Source organism: Podarcis vaucheri (assembly GCF_965113315.1).
Source record: "Podarcis vaucheri genome assembly, chromosome: 12".
In the NCBI taxonomy this organism is placed as follows: domain Eukaryota; kingdom Metazoa; phylum Chordata; class Lepidosauria; order Squamata; family Lacertidae; genus Podarcis; species Podarcis vaucheri.
Window position 1 is genome coordinate 52,533,258 of NC_138750.1, and position 20,826 is coordinate 52,554,083.

At 45.3% G+C, this 20,826-nt stretch overlaps 1 protein-coding gene across 2 annotated transcripts in view; it reads right to left on the minus strand.

Moving 5' to 3' along the window:
* HTR5A (5-hydroxytryptamine receptor 5A) overlaps nt 1-20,826 on the minus strand; it is a 292,809-nt gene that overhangs the window by 218,708 nt on the left and 53,275 nt on the right. The window lies entirely within an intron of this gene.

Sequence of the window (20,826 nt, forward strand, 5' to 3'; positions counted from 1 at the left end):
TCAACTTCTGAGCCCCTCCGAGCCAACGGCAGAAAGCCCAGCCAGCAACCAAACGAAGCCTCAAGCGGTGGTTCCCACAGCACAGCAACCCGGCAAAGGGGATGCAGCAAGGGAAACCACCGTCACCTCTCCACTAGGAAGCGCTGAGCAAAGGCAAGTCCCCAGGCAACGTGGCCGGGCACAAGGCATGCAAGCTCCACCCCCAGTCGTTCTTAGACTCCTTATTGGGTGAGCAATGCAGCCAAGCAACACAGTTGGAGCCTCCCTCCTCACTGGCCGGCAGGCAGGGAGGGAGAGGAGCTGCTTCCTTTGAAACCCGGGAAATTTAAGGGACATCATCAATAAGGGACAGCAGCGGGACACGGCACTGGGATAATGGACTTTCCCGCCAAATAAGGGACGGTTGACAGCTATGGTGGGAGTCCAGCATCTTGTTCTCACAGTGGCCAAGCAGATGCCTGTGGGAAGCTTGGAAGCAGCTCTCTCAGGATTCAGCCAGACATGTTTGCAGCCCTACTAGATGGGATCTTTATAGGTAAAGATATGTGGGTGTGTGAAATTGAAACCAAGGCTTCTTATTTGCCATTCAGATGAAATTAAAATCAAATCAGATTTTTGCAGTGTTCTGATTTCGCCCACTGGAGAGACCAAGTAGCTGAAACCTGTGCACCGAAGCCCTGAAAACTTGAAACGGAATCAATGCTAGTGGAATGATATTGACTTGTGCTGCCTTCTGACCATTTCCTCCCCCTAATCCTGCCAAAAAATAAATAGATATATATTAAAAACGATTTGTTGATGCTTGGAGTGCTGGGGGGTGGGGGGTTAGAATTGGCATTTTTGAGACCTGTCAAGCGGATGGAGCCGAGATATTTTGAGCCTGTCTTAAGCAGGGATGATGGCAATTTAAAAAAGATGTTTTCCCCTCCCCTGTGTAGTAGTGAGATGTCAATTGGTGGTTTCGATGGACAGGGACTGCTGGTGGAGAAATGGTATTGAGCAGGAATAAACTCTAATCCAGCATGTGTGAGTGTGGCATTTTTAAAAGACAGAATATAAAATTCAAACTGTCTTAACAGTTTGAAGGAAATAGCACATGGGAGGAAATGTTTTTGCCTGTATCCTGAGAGCCTTCAGCCTAAAAATGCTTCTGTATTGGAAACAGAGCTGGTGGGCCAGATCCTTTATGTCTCTGCCGCTGGGCCAACTTTGACTGGTGGGCAACATTACCCTCCTCATGTCACCATTTATGTATTTATTTTTTAAAATTGATTTTCCCTCACTTCCTCCCAGGGGAATCCATAGAAGCAAACACTTCTGAGATTAAGAAAATACAATGAAAAATAACTGTAAGGATATCAGGGGGTTGCTCGAGAGCAATCAGGCAAATCCCTCCCTGGTCTGTTGTAAAGCTTTGTTATTGGTGCCAAAAAAAACCTTCACCATGCAGAGCGCCACTCTCCCATGGCTGGCTCATTCACTGGCAGAATCTGAGAGTTGGCGGTCCTTAAACCTTCCCCAGCAGAATAGTTTCTTGACGCCCAGTCTGTGCCTCCCCTCTCTGCGCGGAAGCCTACTGCGCAGGGAGGGCGTGGGTAACAGAGGACCTCTCTCCTCCCCACTTTGCCCAGGCAAGGTGTCCTGGCACCGCCTCGCCTCCTCCGAGCCCTGAGGCTCCTCTCCACTAGAGGCATGGTTACTCTCCTCCGCTGAGGAGGTGCTGCTTCCCACGATCTTTGGTGGCTCTCTGTAATCCACCCGGCTTTCCTCCTCTCGCCCCTGAGCTGATGGCAGTTCCCTGACAATAACATTTAGACCTTTAAAGAATAATGATAAAAAAAACAATTTAAAACATCTCAAACCAATTGAAGGACAGATGTCACCAAATAATGTGCCTGGATAGGCCCACCAAAATAGAAAAAGGTTTTTCAGGAGGTGTCTAAAAGAGCACAGTGATGGAGTCTGCCTAATGTCAATAGGGAGGGAATTCCAAAGTACAGATGGTGCCACACTAAAGGAATGACTCTGTCCAAACTCCGTACAGAAATGATTCCATTTTCCATAGTTCAGTCGGTGGAGCATGAGATTCTTAGTCTCAGGGGTGTGGGTTTGAGCCCCACATTGGGCTAACAGATTCCCTCATTGCAGGGGGTTGGACTAGATGACACTTGTGGTCCCTTCCAACTATTCTATTCTATTCTATTCTATTCTATTCTATTCTATTCTATTCTATTCTATTCTATTGATTCCTTTGCCCTCTTGCAAAGCCCTGCCATTTGGCAAGGAGCAGCATCTTTACCTGCCCCACACCTGACATCATATATGACATCAGGTATAGGACAGGTGGGTGTGACTTGGCTGAAGCAGCCTTGCAGGTAGAATGGGGGAGACTGGTGGGCCTAATTTGGCCTCCAAGCAAGCAAGCAAGTTCCTCCACTGCTCTAGAGACACAAAATATAGGACATGCAGGGGGGCTGGGACAAGGTGGCTCGTGGGGCTGAGGCCCAAATCTTTCATGCCAGACTCACAATCCACTTTCCCTTCCCCCCATTTCTTTGCTTATGGGAGGGCTTCCTACCTGGCAAAGTGTACAGTGCCCGAAAGGCTGCAGTGACTTGCTATATTCATTTGATTTCCAGTTGTGGTGGCACAGACCAGGCTGGTCTGTGGTTGCTGGCTATTGTGTGCAGGCAGCATTGGTTAGTGACAGGAGACTGACAGGATTGTACAATGTCTACAAGGCATGGAGAGCGAGAAGTGAGCGTGTGTATGAATGAGAAACCGAGGGCATGTCTAGAGACAGACTGTTGATTCGCACAAAATTTGGTCATTATCCTGCACTTCCTAATGCAATTGTACCACTATCCCTTTTGAAACTGCAATGGAAAGAAAAGTGGCAGAAAACTGCACTGGTAAGTGCAGACTAACAGTTACTGGTTGGCAATGTTGTATGGACCTCTGCGCAGATATATCGGGATCAATGTCAATCGACACACATCATATAAGCTGTGCAAGTTCTGTGTGAACAGATCAGCATGAATGCTCAAATAAACAACTGATCTAGAAGCTCCTAGAGGACGGGGGAGAGAGAGATTATATACAAGATTTTGGACAAGGTTTGTTTTAATTTAATATGTACATATGTTCTTGCCAAAAGATTGGGGTGGCTGTGGGGAAATCTAGAAACTGTATACCCAAATACCCACTTGCTCAGACTTACATTGTGACCGCAGTATCCATAGGTTGTTTTACCCCTCTGAAATTTGACCTAAATTTGCACCTAGATTTTATGCAAATGTATGCTCCGGGTCTGTGCTCTGGGTCTTTTAGCAATGCCCCTGAATTCATTGCACTGAAAGTTTTCCACCTAACAGGCACCTGCTTGCACTAGGGACGTGACTGAAGCACAGTGATGACACCCATCACACATGTGTCAATAGCAGTTACTTGGAAAATGGACATGGGTGGCACTGTGGTCTAAACCACTGAGTCTCTTGGCTTGCCGATCAGAGGGTCAGTGGTTTGAATCTGTGTGATGGAGTGAGCTCCCGTTGCTCTGTCCCAGCTCCTATCAACCTAGCAATTCGAAAGCATGTCAGTGCAAGTAGATAAATAGGTACTGCTGTGGCAGGAAGGTAAATGGCATTTCTATGCACTCTGGCTTCCGTCATGGTGTCCTGTTGCACCAGAAGCGGTTTAGTCAGGCTGGCAACATGACCCAGAAAGCTGTCTGTGGACAAACGCCAGCTCCCTTGGCCTGAAAGCGAGATGAGCGCCACAACCCCAGAGTCACCTTTGACTGGACCTAACCTTTTTTTACCTTACCAGGAAAGTGGGGGAGAATGAAGGGACGTTGTATCTGTGGGCACTTCTGGATTACCTGCTTATTGATTTGTTTGCAGAGACAGCAGGTGGTGCTGGTTATCAGTTTCCTCTTCCTTGGCCTCAATACTGCCCTTGTAGCAGGAGGATGGGGAACACAAGGAGAATTAGTGGACTCCAACTGTTGTTGGTCTGGCTCCACCTACTGTTGGCCTTCCTAATTTCTGCTCGACTAGTCTCTTGGCCACCAATCACCACTTCCAGAATCTGCAAGGAAGGAATAAGAAAGAGAGGAACCCTGGGCTATGAATCTAACCCTGGGCTATGAAGTTCATCTACCACTTTTTATCCCATGTATATCTTGCTGCCTCTCTATTTTGGTTCATGTACACTGCAGTAGCAAAGAACTGACACTAGATAGCACACTCTACCGGTCATGAGAAACCCACTCAGAAATTGCATTGCTGTTCTCTGCTAAAGAGAAAGGCTGGCAGTCTGGGGGTGGCTTTGACAGGCTTCAAAAATAAATAAATCTACATGTTATTTCTTGCAGCACAGGGAGAAACAGCTGCTGCTTTTTAGCGGAGGTGCTAAGTAAAGACATTGTTAAAATGTGTGCCAGCCCCAAAGAGCAGGTACAGTGGTGCCTCGCAAGACGAAATTAATCAGTTCCGCGAGTCTCTTCGTCTAGCGGTTTCTTCGTCTTGCGAAGCAACCCTATTAGCGGCTTAGCGGATTAGCGCTATTAGCGGTTTAGCGGCTATTAAAGGCTTAGCGGCTATTAAAGGCTTAGCAGATTAGCGGCTAAAAGGCTATTAGTGGCTTAGCGGCTTAGAAAAAGGGGGGAGCGGGGGAAAATCGGAACACTCGCAAGACGTTTTCGTCTTGCAAAGCAAGCCCATAGGGAAAATCGTCTTGCGAAGCAGCTCAAAAACGGAAAACCCTTTCGTCTAGCGGGTTTTCCGTCTTGCGAGGCATTCCTCTTGCGGGGCACCACTGTACCCTATATTTCAAACCCATATTCAGGCAATATCCTTCCTAGGCCAACCAAATACCATAAAGGCACTGCCCTAATATATCGTATTTTGGAATTGTTATGAGCTAACCCAGCCACCTTGGGCAAGGGTCCACCAGCATCCTCTCTGTCCATCCTGAATGGTAAAAAGGATGGATGCTATCAGCCCGGACACTGAGGTCCAGCTCCGAGGGCCTTCTGGCGGTTCCCTCACTGTGAGAAGTGAGGTTACAGGGAACCAGGCAGAGGGCCTTCTTGGTAGTGGTGCCCTCCCTGTGGAACGCCCTCCCATCAGATGTCAAGGAAATAAACAACTATCTGACATCTGAAGGCAGCCCTGTTCAGGGAAGTTTTTAATGTTTTTAAGTTTTTGATGTTTTATTGTGTTTTTAATATTCTGTTGGGAGCCAGATGGGCAGGGTATAAATAATAAATTTATCATCATCATCATCATCATCATCCAACCCCCTTCCCCATATGCTTCTTCAACTGGATCATTCAGATCAGATGCCCTAGGATGTTAGCTTCTGACTTTCTGGGGTGCTTAGTATGAAATAAAAGGGGGGGGAACCCAGGGATTCTACAACAACTCACCCTCTAGACTTCACAGGCTGCTTGAGGGAGGAAACTGGGCTGTGTTCCCCTCTCTCTAACGGAAGTGTGATATGCAGAAATAAGAATATATGAAGAATGCAGCTGGGCCAGGCCAAAGGCCCATCTAACCCAGCATCCTGTTCTCTCACAGTGGCCAACCAGATGCATTTTTAAACTGTATGGAATCAGCTGACGAACAGTATCCACAAGGTTTCCCAAAGCTGGTTGACTCATACCCTGTTAACTTGAAGATGAATCTCTGTGCAGAGTTTAATGGAATGGGAAAAATGAAATTCAGTCACATTGAACTTCATCTTTCTTCTTCTTCTTCTTCTTCTTCTTCTTCTTCTTCTTCTTCTTCTTCTTCTTCTTTTTTGGCGATCACTCGTAGCCCAGTAAGATTGTCTTCCAAGAACACAGTTATAACAGTGAGTCCGTAAGTGACTATGGAGGGCATATGGAAAGCTCTTTAATTTGAGTAGGCTGAAAGCAAAGAGTAAGGTTACCATAACTTCCGTCATAGAGCTGACGTATGCTGACGACAACGTAGTGTGTGCACACTCAGAGGATGACCTCCAAACCATCCTAAATATCTTAGAAATCTCGCCTAACTCTTGCATTAAAATCACACAGGAGGATAATTTTATCCTCCTTAGGCGTCTCTGATAGGATGGTATCCAGTTGAGAGTAAAATTGTTCTTTAATGTCTTCATCGGCATCCAGTGTTGGTGCACAAGCGCTTAGAATAGTCGCCTGTTGGTTTTTGGCATATTTCATTCAAAGGGTTGAAAGTCGCTCGTTAATGCTGGGAGGGACTTCTGACAAGAGCTTCACAAGATCGTTTTTGATAGCAAAGCCTACTCCATGTATTCAATGTTCTTGTTCAGGAAGACCTTTCCAGAAGAAAGTGTAGCCTCCTTTTTTCCCCTTCAGTTGTCCCTCGCCTGCTCTTTGAGTGTCTTGACATGCTGCAATATTGATGTTAAAACATCACAACTCTCTTGCAGTGATATCAGTTCTGCATTTGGGATGCTCATTATCTGCGTTATTCAACGAAGTCCGTATATTCCATGTTCCAAGGTTCAGTTGTCTTTTACGATCGCTGGGTGGTGACCCCACTGGGCATGGTAATCCAGTCAGGGGGAAAGGGAGGCAGACTATGTTTAGGGCACCTTTTCTAGCCCCACCCCCTTTTCGGGCTGAGCAGAGTGGATCCTAAATAGGGCTGCTCAGTCATGAATACAGCTGCTGAGCTGCTCAACTGCCTCGTTCCTTGAGTCAGAGTGACTGAATCTGTATCCACCGCCCATGTGCCCGTTCATGACTAGGGGCTTCCAGATTTCACAGTCCTGCCCCGGTTACCATTTGCTGATCGCCATGGGACTTTTGGGGTTTGGGTTTGGGATGGGTTTTTGGAAGATGCCTGTGTATGAATTTGTTTTATGTGTGTAGATCAGTGCATGCTGACCAACGCACACTCTTCGCGGTAAGGCTCTATTCCGATGGCAGGAGCATCACAACGACCGATAGACTCTTATCTGCTGCAGCCTTCATCTGCCTTCACGGCCATTGTAACATACCATTTGTTATCTTCCACCTGTTCTGCCATTGAGGTCTTCTTGGATCATTCTTGGTCTAGCTCCTTCCCTTTGACTACCTCCTTGGGTGACCCTGCTGGGAGTAAGAGATTCCGATGGCTTCGCTCACAAGGGTCATAGGAACGTGCAAGCCCACTCACCACAACAAGGTGATGATCCAGCGACACAACAGTGAAAGGTGGAATACACTGCATTTCCAAATGTAGAGATCACACTGTGTATTTTTGTCACATTGTTGATGACTAACTTGCTCCACAGAACACTCGTTTTCTCAGCTGGAAATAATAACCACAACCCAGAAAAAAACAACAATGTGTCGGGACAGACTTGATTCACTTTCACTGCTGTGTATGGAGGTGGACATGTTTTGTCAAGTCAATAAGGACATCTAGGAAGAAGCTGTTTTACTTTCAGCATACATGTACCTTTTGTGTCATTTTGTAAAGGAAAACTTTATCTTATGCCTTTTTTATTTTTATTTTGAATTACATCTGGGGGGGACACCAAAACCCTTTTTTTAAAAAAATAATTTTTATTAACCGACTAATCAAATCAAATTAAATCACATCACATAAATTCCGAATTACAAAGCCGAATTTTAAATTTTGTTGGGGGGACCCATATTTCAAGATCCGAAGGGGGATTCTGATCATCTTCTTGCTACTGCGTTAATGTCCAAATCAGTCCAAACAGAGTTCATAATTCTATCCAGTCTTATCTTGCTGTTTCCACATCACATCTTGTTCATATATTTTCTCTTTTTTCTTTATGATCTCTTCTGATAGTCTCCTTAAGCCGATAAGCACCAATAATAATAATCCTGTGTGAATTTTTCCGTTCTTCCAATCCTCAAATCAAGATGGTTTCCATATATCATCGCCTTCATAGATAACATCGCTCTTTCCATCATTAATTACAGAACTGTCGCTCTTAAGTCCCTCTGAGGAGTTTCACCCACAATATAAAAACAGCTCTATTTCTCTATTTCTCCTCCCAGACTCAAGACCTCCGACAGAACTTCCCAATATGGCGACGGCATTTTTAACTGCGTCATTCCAGAGCCCTTATACATTCCACGCTCTTCTTAAGCGTGGTTCGAAAGTTTATCTCCACACAGCCTTAAATCCACAGCTTAAGTCCTTAAAATGACATTTCTGACTTGTGGGGAGAGGGGATTCTTGTTTAATCACATAAGGAAAGAAAGGAAAGTTTCCCCCCCTCCCCCATCAGTCATTTGCCATACTGAGTCTTGGCGTATCTTCTCATAATCTATGCTTGTTCCTTCGACTCGTCTTGTTTTATCAGAGATCTCTTCTGTTAGCAGTCTTTACTCCCCCTCCTTCCTTGAAATATGTGCATTCCTTCATCCAAATTGTTTCTTTTGAAGTTCTTGCAGCTAGTGGCGCAGATCAGGGACGGCGTCCAGGAGTGCCGGAATCCCACAGGAGGGCTTTGTGCCTAGTGCCCCCATCCCCACAAATTTGGGGGTGGTATAGGGCACAGCAGGCAAGGGCAGTCCCCCCACCCTCCTGGGGGGGGTAGGGAGTCTAATTACTCCCATCATAGCCTCCAAATTACCTTGTGTGGGTCGGAGAGATGTTATTGTCAGCCATCTTCCGATGCGCCCCCTAGTGGCCCCCCGACACCAAACACCTTTCAGTGCTCTGGGCTTTGTTGTTGTTGTTGTTTAGTCGTTTAGTGGTGTCCGACTCTTCGTGACCCCATGGACCAGAGCACGCCAGGCACTCCTGTCTTCCCCTGCCTCCTGCAGCTTGGTCAAACTCATGCTGGTCACTTCGAGAACACTATCCAACCATCTCGTCCTCTGTCGTCTCCTTCTCCTTGTGCCCTCCATCTTTCCATCTTTCCCAACATCAGGGTCTTTTCCAGGGAGTCTTCTCTTCTCATGAAGTGGCCAAAGTATTGGAGCCTCAGCTTCAGGATCATAGAATCATAGAATCATAGAATCATAGAATCATAGAATCATAGAGTTGGAAGAGACCACAAGAGCCATCGAGTCCAACCCCCTGTGAAGCAGGATCTGTCCTTCCAGTGAGCACTCAGGGCTGATTTCCTTCAGAATGGAGAGGTTTGATCTTCTTGCAGTCCATGGGACTCTCAAGAGCTCCGGGCTTCCAAAGGTCTTAATCAGGCCCTGAGTTCTAGTTTTATGAGAGGGAGAAAAACTTTTCACTGGATTCTTACTCCACACCATGTACAATTCTCTGCCCCCTTATCACACTCCCCTTACTTATCTTTTATCTAAACTAAAAACCCAAAATGCCTTAAGAGAAGCTTTTTCTTTAGCTTGGGATGAAATATTTTGACCTGCTAATGGTCACAGACCTTGTTAAACTACATCAAACTACATCCAAGCTAACAACAGAAACAATGATTTTATTTTTATTATTCCACATTAGATATAGCCTTTTATTTTTATTATTCCACATTAGATATAGCTTTATTTATAGCTCCTCTTCCTGAACATATCTTTTGATATAGCTTCAAACAATCCCGTTTTAAGGTTTAACATAAGGTTTACTTGTAGCAAAAGCTTATATGAAAAGTGTGAGCTCCTTGCTGGGCTCTAGGGGGTGATGTTGCTACATAGCTGTGTGCCTGCATAGTGGCTTTATTAGGAGGTCACTTGGTTGCTTGACTGAACGTTTTATGGAAAGAGCAAACTCACAGCGTTGTTTCCTCGTTTCGTACCCTCCTCTAAGCCTGAACAATGGGATGACACTGAGGTTTGGTCCCATGGTCCCTGGGTCAGATCTGTCTCTTGGCTTGACACCTTCCCTGCACTTATCAACTTGGCAGCAGCAGAGGATTGTAGAGGATTGGCAACTTTGGCAATAGGACTACCCACACTGGCTGCTTTACGTGTTGTATTAGGTGGCAGAGCTTTAGGATCAGAGTCTTCCTTCTCCTAGAGGGGCTCCCTTCCCAGGTTGACAAGCCCCATCTGCCCCTCACTTCCCTCTACAACATGTGCAGAAACTGCCTTCTTGATTGTTAGACCCACTATTGGTCTTGTGTGTTCAATCTGCCAGAGCCTGTCTTCTCATACAGGGGAAGCCCCCAAATCACTGAGGGTTTGAGACCCTTTGGCTATCCTCACTTGGTTTAGCCAGCCAGTCAAGACTTTCCTGATGTGTGGCCTCGGTTCAGTATACTTTCCTGATGTGTGGCCTTCTTTCAGTATACAAGAAAGAAGATTCCACCTAAACATTAGGAAGAACTTCCTGTCAGTAAGAGCTGTTCGACAGTGGAATTTGCTGCCAAGGAGTGTGGTGGAGTCTCCTTCTTTGGAGGTCTTTAAGCAGAGGCTTGACAACCATATGTCAGGAGTGCTCTGATGGTGTTTCCTGCTTGGCAGGGGGTTGGACTCGATGGCCCTTGTGGTCTATTCCAACTCTATGATTCTATGATTCTACCTGAAGGAGCGTTTCCACCCCCATCGTTCCACCCATACACTAAGGAAATGCTCACTAGCTATACACTTCCATCAGCACAAATGAATGCCTTTATCTGCCCCAGCTATAACAAATAAATATGTATAGCATTGGGCTGATTAACTGGATCCCATGTTGTAGGCAGGCCATGTTAGACCACTGGTCCAACTTGTGTAGCACTGACTGTTCTGACCGGCAGCAGCTCCCTGTGGTTCCAGGCAGGAGCAGTTCCAAGGGGGCAATTGAACTTGCCAGGTAATAAAAAGAACTTGGAAATTCCTGCTTCAATGATCCCAGTGCCAGTGAAGTAGATCACACAATCACAACTTAAGGAAGGAAGTGCCTATGACTTGATTGAACTCAATAGGCAGAAATTTCCAACAAAACTGCCGCTTTCTGTTTCAGACCAGCTGAACAGAAGGAAAGTTTAGCTGTGGGCGGCGAGGGGGGGCGGCGGGAAATGACACACACATTTGAGTTGCCTTAGGCCAGGGCATGACTCCTGCATTTATTTCCCTGTGGGCATCCCTGGAGATATTGCACAAAGCAATGTGACAAGCAGCCTCAGTAATTGGAAAGGATTGTTTTTTCCTGTCAAGGACAGTTAGCTCTGCAAACTTTGGTGGCGTTTCATGAGGATTTTTTGATATTTTTTTAGGCAGTGGAAGCTGGAGTGCTCTTCCTGACACTCCAACCCTCCGTAACGGAGTTTCTGTTCAGTGCTAACCTGTTGGGCTTCCCAGGATCTGAGCTAGCTCATGAAAAAAACATACCATCACTTTCAAGGCAGACTCAGAGCCCACTGCATGAAGTATATCTCTCTGGCAACAGAAAAGAGGCATCAGTTCCAGTATAAAAATGCACTGTGGGGGTTTAAACTCTTTCAATGGGTGATTTCACAGATTACATTTTTGTAGCTGTAGGCACCCTTGATGATATATGTGTGCTGCACACCTAAAATATTATGGGGTGAATGCAACCACTTTGTATGTAAATGCAAACAGGTGTGATACAGGTGCACTTGACAACCAAGTCTGGCTGCAGCTCCCCAACAGATACGCACTTGGCAGCCAGCCCAGGTTTCTTAAAACTTAGCATTGCAGCAAATACTCCGCAGTAAACAAATGGATTTGCCTGTCTGCTGCCTTCTGTTCATCTTCAATTCCCGATAATTTTCTACAAATGTGATCACACAGTAGCAAATGTACCTAAATATGTCACAAACGGGATTACAGAATGGGTGGGGAGAATGTTAGCTTATTATATTTTGCTGTGCATGGACCAGAGAGGGAGATAATGTTCCAAGGAGGGTTTTTTTTTAAAAGGATTATTATTATTATTATTATTATTATTATTATTATTATTATTATTATTATTTTTTTCACATATATAGCAAAACCAGAAGTGAAGCTAAATATAACAAGAGAAAAATCAACCTCCTCTTCCACCTGCACTAAAAGCCAGGTAAGTAATTATATTCATTCTCTTATATAATCACTGTTGTGTGTAATTTGCCTTCTGTGTTGCTTTTATAGAGACTTTATATAGAATGCCATCAGAGCAAAGTCATTGTCTTTATTGGCTAGAGGAAAGCAAGATATTTGAAGGCAGCATTCACAGTGGAAGCCCAGCAATGACATCCGGATTTGTACTGATGCCAGTGATAAAGGTGTTTTGTAGTCCTGATCTACTGGCATACATAAGAAATAGCCTCCAAAGAGCACAAAATGTGTCTGGTTTCTTTCCCCCCTTTCATAAGCACTGCATCATGGGACATTTTCTAAGCAGTCTCTGGTCTCCAGACATTCTTAAACCATAGGTTGAGCAACCAAGTATGAGATCTTGACGTGTAGCAAGGAAAAAGCCCATAGGTACTAGGGGGAGGGAAGTGGCAGAAGGTGATGATTTAGTGGTAAGGGGGGGGGGAACACTTCTGTACATGCTTTTTGTTTTAAAGGGACATGCCCTTTTGTTAGGTCAGCCTTTGCCAACCTGGTGCTTTTCAGATGTTTTGGACTACAATTCCCAGCAGGCTGGGGCTGATGGGAGTTGTAGTGCAAAACATCTGGAAAGCACTAAAGGTAAAGGGACCCCTGACCATTAGGTCCAGTCGTGGCTGACTCTGGGGTTGCGGCGCTCATCTCGCTTTATTGGTCGAGGGAGCCGGTGTTCAGCTTCCAGGTCATGTGGCCAGCATGGCTAAGCCGCTTCTGGTGAACCAGAGCAGTGCACAGAAACGCTGTTTACCTTCCCGCCGGAGTGGTACCTATTTATCTACTTGCACTTGGTGCTTTCAAACTGCTAGGTTGGCAGGAGCTGGGACCGAGCAACGGGAGCTCACCCCGTCGCGGGGATTTGAACTGCCGACTTTCGGATCGGCAAGTCCTAGGCTCTGTGGTTTAACCCACAGCGCCACGCTGCACCAAATGTTCAGCAGAGGGTTCCGAAATGGAAGCCAAACACTATAGATTGTCAGGCTGAGACATCTCTGGATTCTGACGAAGAGAATCACATGCCGAGGTGATGCTGAGACCGGTCCCCAGGAGGCTCACTGCGCTGACGCCATCAGTGTCCCACCTGCCAGGCCTCTTTTTGACCCAAGAAGCAGCAGCATCTCTTGAAATGTTAGTGCCAGGTCTTTGTAAACCTGCTGCGGCTTGATGAGATTGTCTCCTGCCGGGGCGCTAATTTTCTATTCTCAGCTTCCTTGCGGGATGCAATTAAATGAGGAAAGTTTTTGAAAGTCACTTTTTGTTGAAGGCTCTGTAAGAGGGAAGGAGACTCCCCCAAGCAATGGATTCATTGTAAATAACAAATGCTCTCTGATTATCTAGAAACTGTGGTTTCAGTTTTTTATTTGAAAGTGAATGTCTCCCTCTGTGTGATATAAAGCTTTTGCTTACAAACGTTGCAAGGGGAAAAGCACAAGGAATTATATTGGAATTATCACCAGTCCCCCCCCCCCAATCCCTGCCTTACCAAAACTTAATCAATTGCCTGTCAAGATTATCAGCACTTACATTGTATTCAGTTCTTTCCATTAACCAATATGTCATGTGCTGAGGGGCAGGTCTCTCTTTGTTGGAAGAAAGGATAATACCTTGCATTTGCACAGTTTTGTGAAGTGCTCAAAGTACAGCCCAGCCACACAATTCTCTCAGTATATTTTTAACAATTATGGTGCTGGAGGAGACTCTTGAGAGTCCCATGGACTGCAAGAAGATCAAACCTCTCCATTCTTAAGGAAATCAGCCCTGAGTGCTCACTGGAAGGACAGATCGTGAAGCTGAGGCTCCAGTACTTTGGCCACCTCATGAGAAGAGAAGACTCCCTGGAAAAGACCCTGATGTTGGGAAACATTGAGGGCACAAGGAGAAGGGGACGACAGAGGATGAGATGGTTGGACAGTGTTCTCGAAACTACCAGCATGAGTTTGACCAAACTGTGGGAGGCAGTGGAAGACAGGAGTGCCTGGCGTGCTCTGGTCCATGGGGTCACGAAGAGTCGGACATGACTAAACAACTAAACAACAACAACATTTTTAACTATAACGGACTATTACCGAGATACTTCATTCAACTGGCATTCTGAGCATGTCCTGGAATTATGGGATTCCTTTAGTTTCACTCTGCAGCAGCAGTGGGGAACTCTTCCAGCCATGGGCACAATTAGGTCTGCCAGGCCTCTGAATTTGACCTGCAGTTTGGACAAGCCAGGGCTTTATCTCAGTCACCTGAAATCATATGGCATCGGGAAAGGAAAGATTTGTTACCTTGGTTTAAACACCAGCTATAAGGGATCTCTGAACTCAGGGAACCAGGCAGAAGGCCTTCTTGGTAGTGGCACCCACCCTGTGGAACGCCCTCCCATCAGATGTCAAGGAAATAAACAACTATCTGGCTTTTAGAAGACATCTGAATACAACCCTGTTTAGGGAAGTTTTTAATGTTTGATGTTTTATCATGTTTTTAACATTCTTTTGGGAGCTGCCCAGAGTGGCTGGGGAAACCCACCCAGATGGGTAGGGTATAAATAATAAATTATTATTATTATTTACTATCATCATCATCATCTCAGTGTTGTGGTAATAGTGCTAAGATAGGAGACAAAACTTTGGTTGCTCTTTGACAGGGTCAGTATAAAAGGTAAGTGAAATGCCGCCTGATTTTTAAGAGCAAAAGGCATCACTTCACACTAACATCCACTCTGCTTTTTAAAGTAAAATGCTGTTTGTTTGTTTGTTTGTTTGTTTTCCTCTTGATGATCATAATCACCACTGTTTCCATTCCACTGCGGGTCAGTTATTACAGCCACAACCCCACACTCTTAGGTCATGCGAAACTTACAAAACTCACTCCTTCTCTTGTCCTCTCCTTGGAGCAAACCACTGATAGTGTTTTGTTGCTTCTATCACCTATATATCAACAGTGAGATCCTCTGCATCCATCTACTTGGCTCTTGGTCCAATCAGAGTGGCTTTGGTGCAGCCTGAAATATATTTGTACCAACACTTAAAGCAGGCATAGGCAAACCCGGCCCTCCAGATGTTTTGGGACTACAACTCCCATCATCCCTGACCACTGGTCCTGTTAGCTAGGGATGGTGGGAGTTGTAGTCCCAAAACATCTGGAAGACCAAGTTTGCCTATGCCTGACTTAAAGTCTAAATGATTCTGCAAACACTGCTCTTCACGCTGCAAGGCCCTTTTACTTGCTGATATCATTTCGATTCTGGAAAGAAATAAACATTTTTTCCTACATTTTTGTATTCCAATTGGGATTCAGTAATTCTTGCTAATTCTCCTTAGTAATTATAGTGATTAAAGGTGCAGCACATTATCCCCATCACATGCAATGAACTCTGGATAAAGGATCCCAGATATCCTGCTTCCATGAGTATACCCAGGTTAGTATTATCTTTATGCAGGCTTGGCAACATGCCCCTGTAAGACAGGGCAACGTGACTACCCACATATTACAGATGCTGGGCTAAGAAAGAGTGCCTTGCCTGTGAGGCCACCTTTAGAGTTCATAGGAGAGGCAAAAATTGACTTTCCGCTTACAGCTCCGTTTCATAGCCACCGCACTGCCAACATGATTACAGGCACAGCTGTGCGTTTTCTGCATTAAAGGATCCAAATGGCGGACCAAGGAAATTGAAAATGAGTCTCTTTCTCTGCAATTTGCTCATTAAAATGTGTTGCCAAGATTCTGGTTTTCCGTATATTCTGATAGTGGCTGTTGTTGCAAGAACAGTGGGTAGGAGATGGGATAAAGAGGGTCACATGCAACCCCATCTCTGAGTGGTGAGAGACTGCTGGGGATTCAGCACTTACTCAGAGCTCTGTCTCATTGGAATCAAGGTCACTGGAGGCTGATGTTCTCTGGAAGGGGATGGAGCCCAGAGGAGTTTGTTTTTGAATCAAGAGGCCGAAAAGGCCTCAGTCTGCTCCCAACCTTCCCTGGAGCAAGTAGCTCACTTGGAGCTGTTCATGGGCTGCAACCTTTGCCTTGCCTCCTCCATGGGGTCTAGTATTGAACCAAAACACAGCAGGAAGAAGAGTTTGGATTTGATATCCCGCTTTATCACTACCCGAAGGAGTCTCAAAGTGGCTAACATTCTCCTTTCCCTTCCTCCCCCACAACAAACACTCTGTGAGGTGAGTGGGGCTGAGAGACTTCAGAGAAGTGTGACTGGCCCAAGGTCACCCAGCAGCTGCATGTGGAGGAGCGGAGACGCGAACCCGGTTCCCCAGATTACGAGACTACCGCTCTTAACCACTACACCACACTGGCTCTCAATATAGAGAAGCTTGCAACTGCTGGGCTTCTGGGAAAGGCTGGTGATGTACACAGCCATTCTGGATGTCTCCCTCCAGCATGACACAAGTTGGCAGGGGGAACTGGAAACTCTTGCAAGAGCTCAGCCACATGTTTGGCATAATGCATGGAGGAAGATAGGGTAAAGGGAAGGATTTAGCTGGGGCAGCCTGGAGCGTTACTATACCAGGAATTTTAAATATATAGCACAAGTCTGCAGAAAGAAGGCTCAGTTTGGTCATGAATGGCCTGGCTAATGTTGCAGTATTCTGTTTCCACTTGCTGTTGCAGGGATGGATGGGCTGGTTGGGAGAGTTCCCCTCTCCTGCAGCTGTAGAATCACAGAATGGATCATTTGTTTGGAGTGACTTCTCTGCGGTCTTCTCATTTATTTATAAAAATGTTTATACACCACCAATTCACAAAAACTGTACATGAAACCATAAAGCAAAAACCATATTAAAAAGTTAAAATTAGAAATCATATGTGGGACGATGCATTCTTAATTGCCTGCATAAGCTTGATGGAATAGAGAAATATTCAGCAGGCATATAAAAGTTGGCAGAGACGATGTCTGCTGAATCTCTGTTGGCAGAGTATTCCAGAGGACTGGGCCAGTGACACTAAAGGCTTGGTTTCCTGTTGTTGTCAATGGGCCTCACCAACTCAGGGAAGCACCAGTGATTGAGCTGAGGCACAAGAGTTTAGGCAGTCCCTGAAGTATCCTGGACCTAAGTTGTTCAAGGCTTTCTAAATTAACACAAGGACCTGAATAGCTCAGTTGTTTAGAATGTGGTGCTGATAACACCAAGGTTTCAGGTTCAATCACTGTATGGCACAGCTGCATATTCCTGCACTGCAGGGGGTTGGAATAGTACAGGCACCCCCGAACTTGGCCCTCCAGATGTTTTGGGACTACAACTCTCATACTCTGGCTACTGGAGTTTTCCACCACATCCATAGATATCTGACGTCATAGGGAGGGATGTAAGAAGACATTGTTTCCCATTCTGCCCTGTATTTGTCACTGCAGCACTGTTTCAATTCCACTGCAATACATCTTCCACCAAAACCTACATCATTTGTCTCATTGTCTGCCATGCTGAAATTGCATAATATATGTAATTTACATAATTATGTGATTTATGTAACTTATGCTATCATTATGTTATTCTACTCATACAAAGATGATACAATGCAAATGGGGGGAAGCCATAATCAATTATGTATCATTTATGGGCTGAAAGTAACAGCTATGGCCAGTGCCGATCGTATTTGCTGGACCGAATTCTATTCCAGACTTGAGATGAATAAGCAAACATGGGCAATTTCCACTTCCACCTCCACTGGACTTTTCTGACAGTCCTAATCATAGGTAACATGGACTGCTAAGTGTGGTTTGGCTGAATCTGGAAAAGTACAATGGGTTCCCACCCCTCCCACCCCTCATATTAAAAAAAGAACATTCTTATAAATGCAAAATGTAACCTTTGGCTTCTGTTTGCTAAATGGCATTTGATTCACGCCTTTGCCAGCAGTGACAAGCTCTCGTATTTTTTCCGTTTCAGTTCCTTTGGTGGAATTAGAGTACCAGTGCTTGTGACAATGGAAAGTGGGAACAAAAGCTCTAATGAGCCGTTTGAGAAACACATAATGCAAGGGGGTTCTGCAAAATGGTGAGATAATTAGAAAATGGAGCAGAGCTGGGGAGAGAGAGAGCCACATGCTTAACCCAGTGTTTAATCAAGAGCTGTGGTGTTCAATCTTTCATGGAACTAAATATGAAAGCAAGGGAAATGGCAGATTGCAGGAAGGAAAGACAGAGAGCCTGCCTTTGCGTCCAGTGCTAAAAATGCCCCTGTTATTGTAGCAAAGCATGAGATGTGCAGCCTGGAGATTGGATGTGTATTCTGCAGAAAATATTTACTGAGTGCACACACTGAAGAGCATAGAAATGTCAACAATGGAGCAAACCTGTTGGACAAATTAAGTTCCATCAATCATTGTTTAGCACCAGACCAAAAATAGGTTAATGCAGTGGTTTTCAAGCAGTGTGCTGTGGCATCCTGGGGTGCCTTGAATGATGGTCAGGGGTGCCACGGGCAACACTGACCTTTGTCCCTCTTTCCTTCCTTCCCTCCCTCCTCTGATGCCCTCTTGTGTCTCTGCCTCCCAAGGCTTGCACAGCTGTTTACTGCAGCAGCCTTGGCTATAACTTCCACAGGCGAATGGTGCTTCTGGGATGAGACACCTCTCTTTGGGGTGGGGGTGGGAGTAACTCAGAGACAGCAGCTGCCTGGAGGAGTCCCAAGGAGAGGGGAGAGGAGAGGAGGCTGAAGGCACACGCCACAAGGGAGGGTGTCTGAAAAAGGGTGAGAGGCTGCCAGCTCTGCAGGCAAAGGCTGACATAACTGGGTTCCTGAGCCCCACAGGGGTGCTGCAGAAAGAATGTAGTTGGTTAAGGAAGCCATGGACTCAAAAAGGTTGAAAACATCTCAGTTAATGTCACACCACAGCAGCTTAAGTGCAAATGTGTTGCCTTCTGTTTACAGACTGAAAACAGTCTTGTCCAAAACTCCACTGGGGTAAAGAGCACCCTTCCTGGTCCTTTTTGGGCCAGTGAAAATATACATATGGAGCTGTCTCCAAAGCCCTTTGCAGATGTTTCAGTAGTGGGACATGGAATTATCTACATGGGTTATCTGATTAGTGAACGTTGAACATATGCCTAGTGAAATATACTTAGAGTCGAGTGTGAATTTCATGCTCTTTATTCAGCTCATAGTCGCAATGAATGAATCTTTCCCCAAAACGTTTAGCTATATATACATTATTTACACAATGGGCCCCGAGTGATTGGCAAATTCCAGGCTGCTCCTGTATGCCAATCAGGTTGCAGATTCATTTCATCCAGGAGCCTGATTGGCTGCTCCTGTATGCCAATCAGGTTGTGGATTCACTTCATCCAGAAGCCTGATTGGCTGCTCCTGCAGGCCAATCAGGTCACTGATTCACTTCCACCTGGAGCTGGATTGCATTGCTCCTGCGGACCAATCAGACTGCTGCATTCTGGATCCTATTGTTCTAGGATTCAGCTCAGTACATAACACCTAGATTGCTCTCTTTTGGACCCAGAGTAAGCTGCAATAACACTCTCAGCATCTGTAGAGCATTGTTGTGAGCTGTAAGGTACAGTACTGTTATAGCCTAATCTTTATCCCCTCTGTTACTCCCCTTCTTCCTCATCTCCTACTTCCGCATGTGTTAAATGTGTTACATAAAGGGGGGGGGGGAGAAGCAATAAAGTATTAATTTGAAAAATAGCAATAACCTGATCAGCCAAGGAAATAATTATGCTTTACTAGTGACAATATCAGTGCATTATGCTAGGAGCATCTTCAAAACAGAAGGACTTCCCATTATGATACTGGGATTGTTTGCTTTAAATGTGTAAACAACTACATATTTGTTACTCAGCACTATCTGGATAGGCCCTAGGAATGAATGGCAAGCTTAACAGAAGTTAACCAAATCGGTATTAGGTCAAAAACCAATATAAATTTGTAGCATGGATATGCCCAGAAAGGTGAGACATTTGCCATGCTGGGTATAAACTGGAATAAAATATGCAGGATCCCTTACCTTGATTGCTGAGTTTTGCCTCCCAGTAGGGGAAGGGCTGTAACTCAGTGGTGGTGCATCGGCTTGGCCTGCAAAAGGCCCTGGGTTCAATCCCTGACATCTCCAGGAAGGCCTGTGAATGTTCCCTGCCTGAAAACCTGGAGAGCCACTGCTGGTCTGTATAGACCTGATGGACCAATAGTCTGATCTGGTCCTAACCTGGGGAGAAAACAGCAAAGACCTGATAAGAGAGCACAGCAGAGGTTATATTTTCTGAGAATCCTCCAGAAAAATAATCTCTCAAAGGACCTGTTGATGGCATTTTACCATTGTATTGTTGAAAGTGTATTAACTTATGGTCTGTGTGTGTGGTTTGGGAGCTGCACGGTCAGGGAAAAACAATGCTGTCCAAGGTTGTAAAGACTGCAGAGAGAATAATTGGGTGCACTCTTCCCACCTTGGATCAAATCTATGCTTCCAGGTGCCATAAGAAAGCTGCAGAGATAGTGCAGGACAGTGCACACCCTGGAAATGATCTCTTTCAGCTTCTGCCTTCTGGAAGAAGGTACAGGGTTATAAAGACTAGGAATAGCCGCCTGAGAAACAGTTTCTATCCAAATGCGATTTCGGTTTTAAATGCAGTGTAAGGTAGTCTCTGTGTGAGTCTATGGTATTCAATTATGGGATATCAGAGTTTTTAGGGGTCTATCCAGGCTGGGATAGTTGGGATAGCAGGCTTGTTGGTTTTTGAATGTCTGATGTAGATTTTTCAATTTTGTTGTTCTGTATGGGACAATGGCAATAAAGATTATTGTATCGTAGAAAGCAGAGTCCTATGTTCCCAGTGATGTCTGGACATTTGCAGAAGCAAACAGTCCCATGCAGACTCATCTCAGAAACCA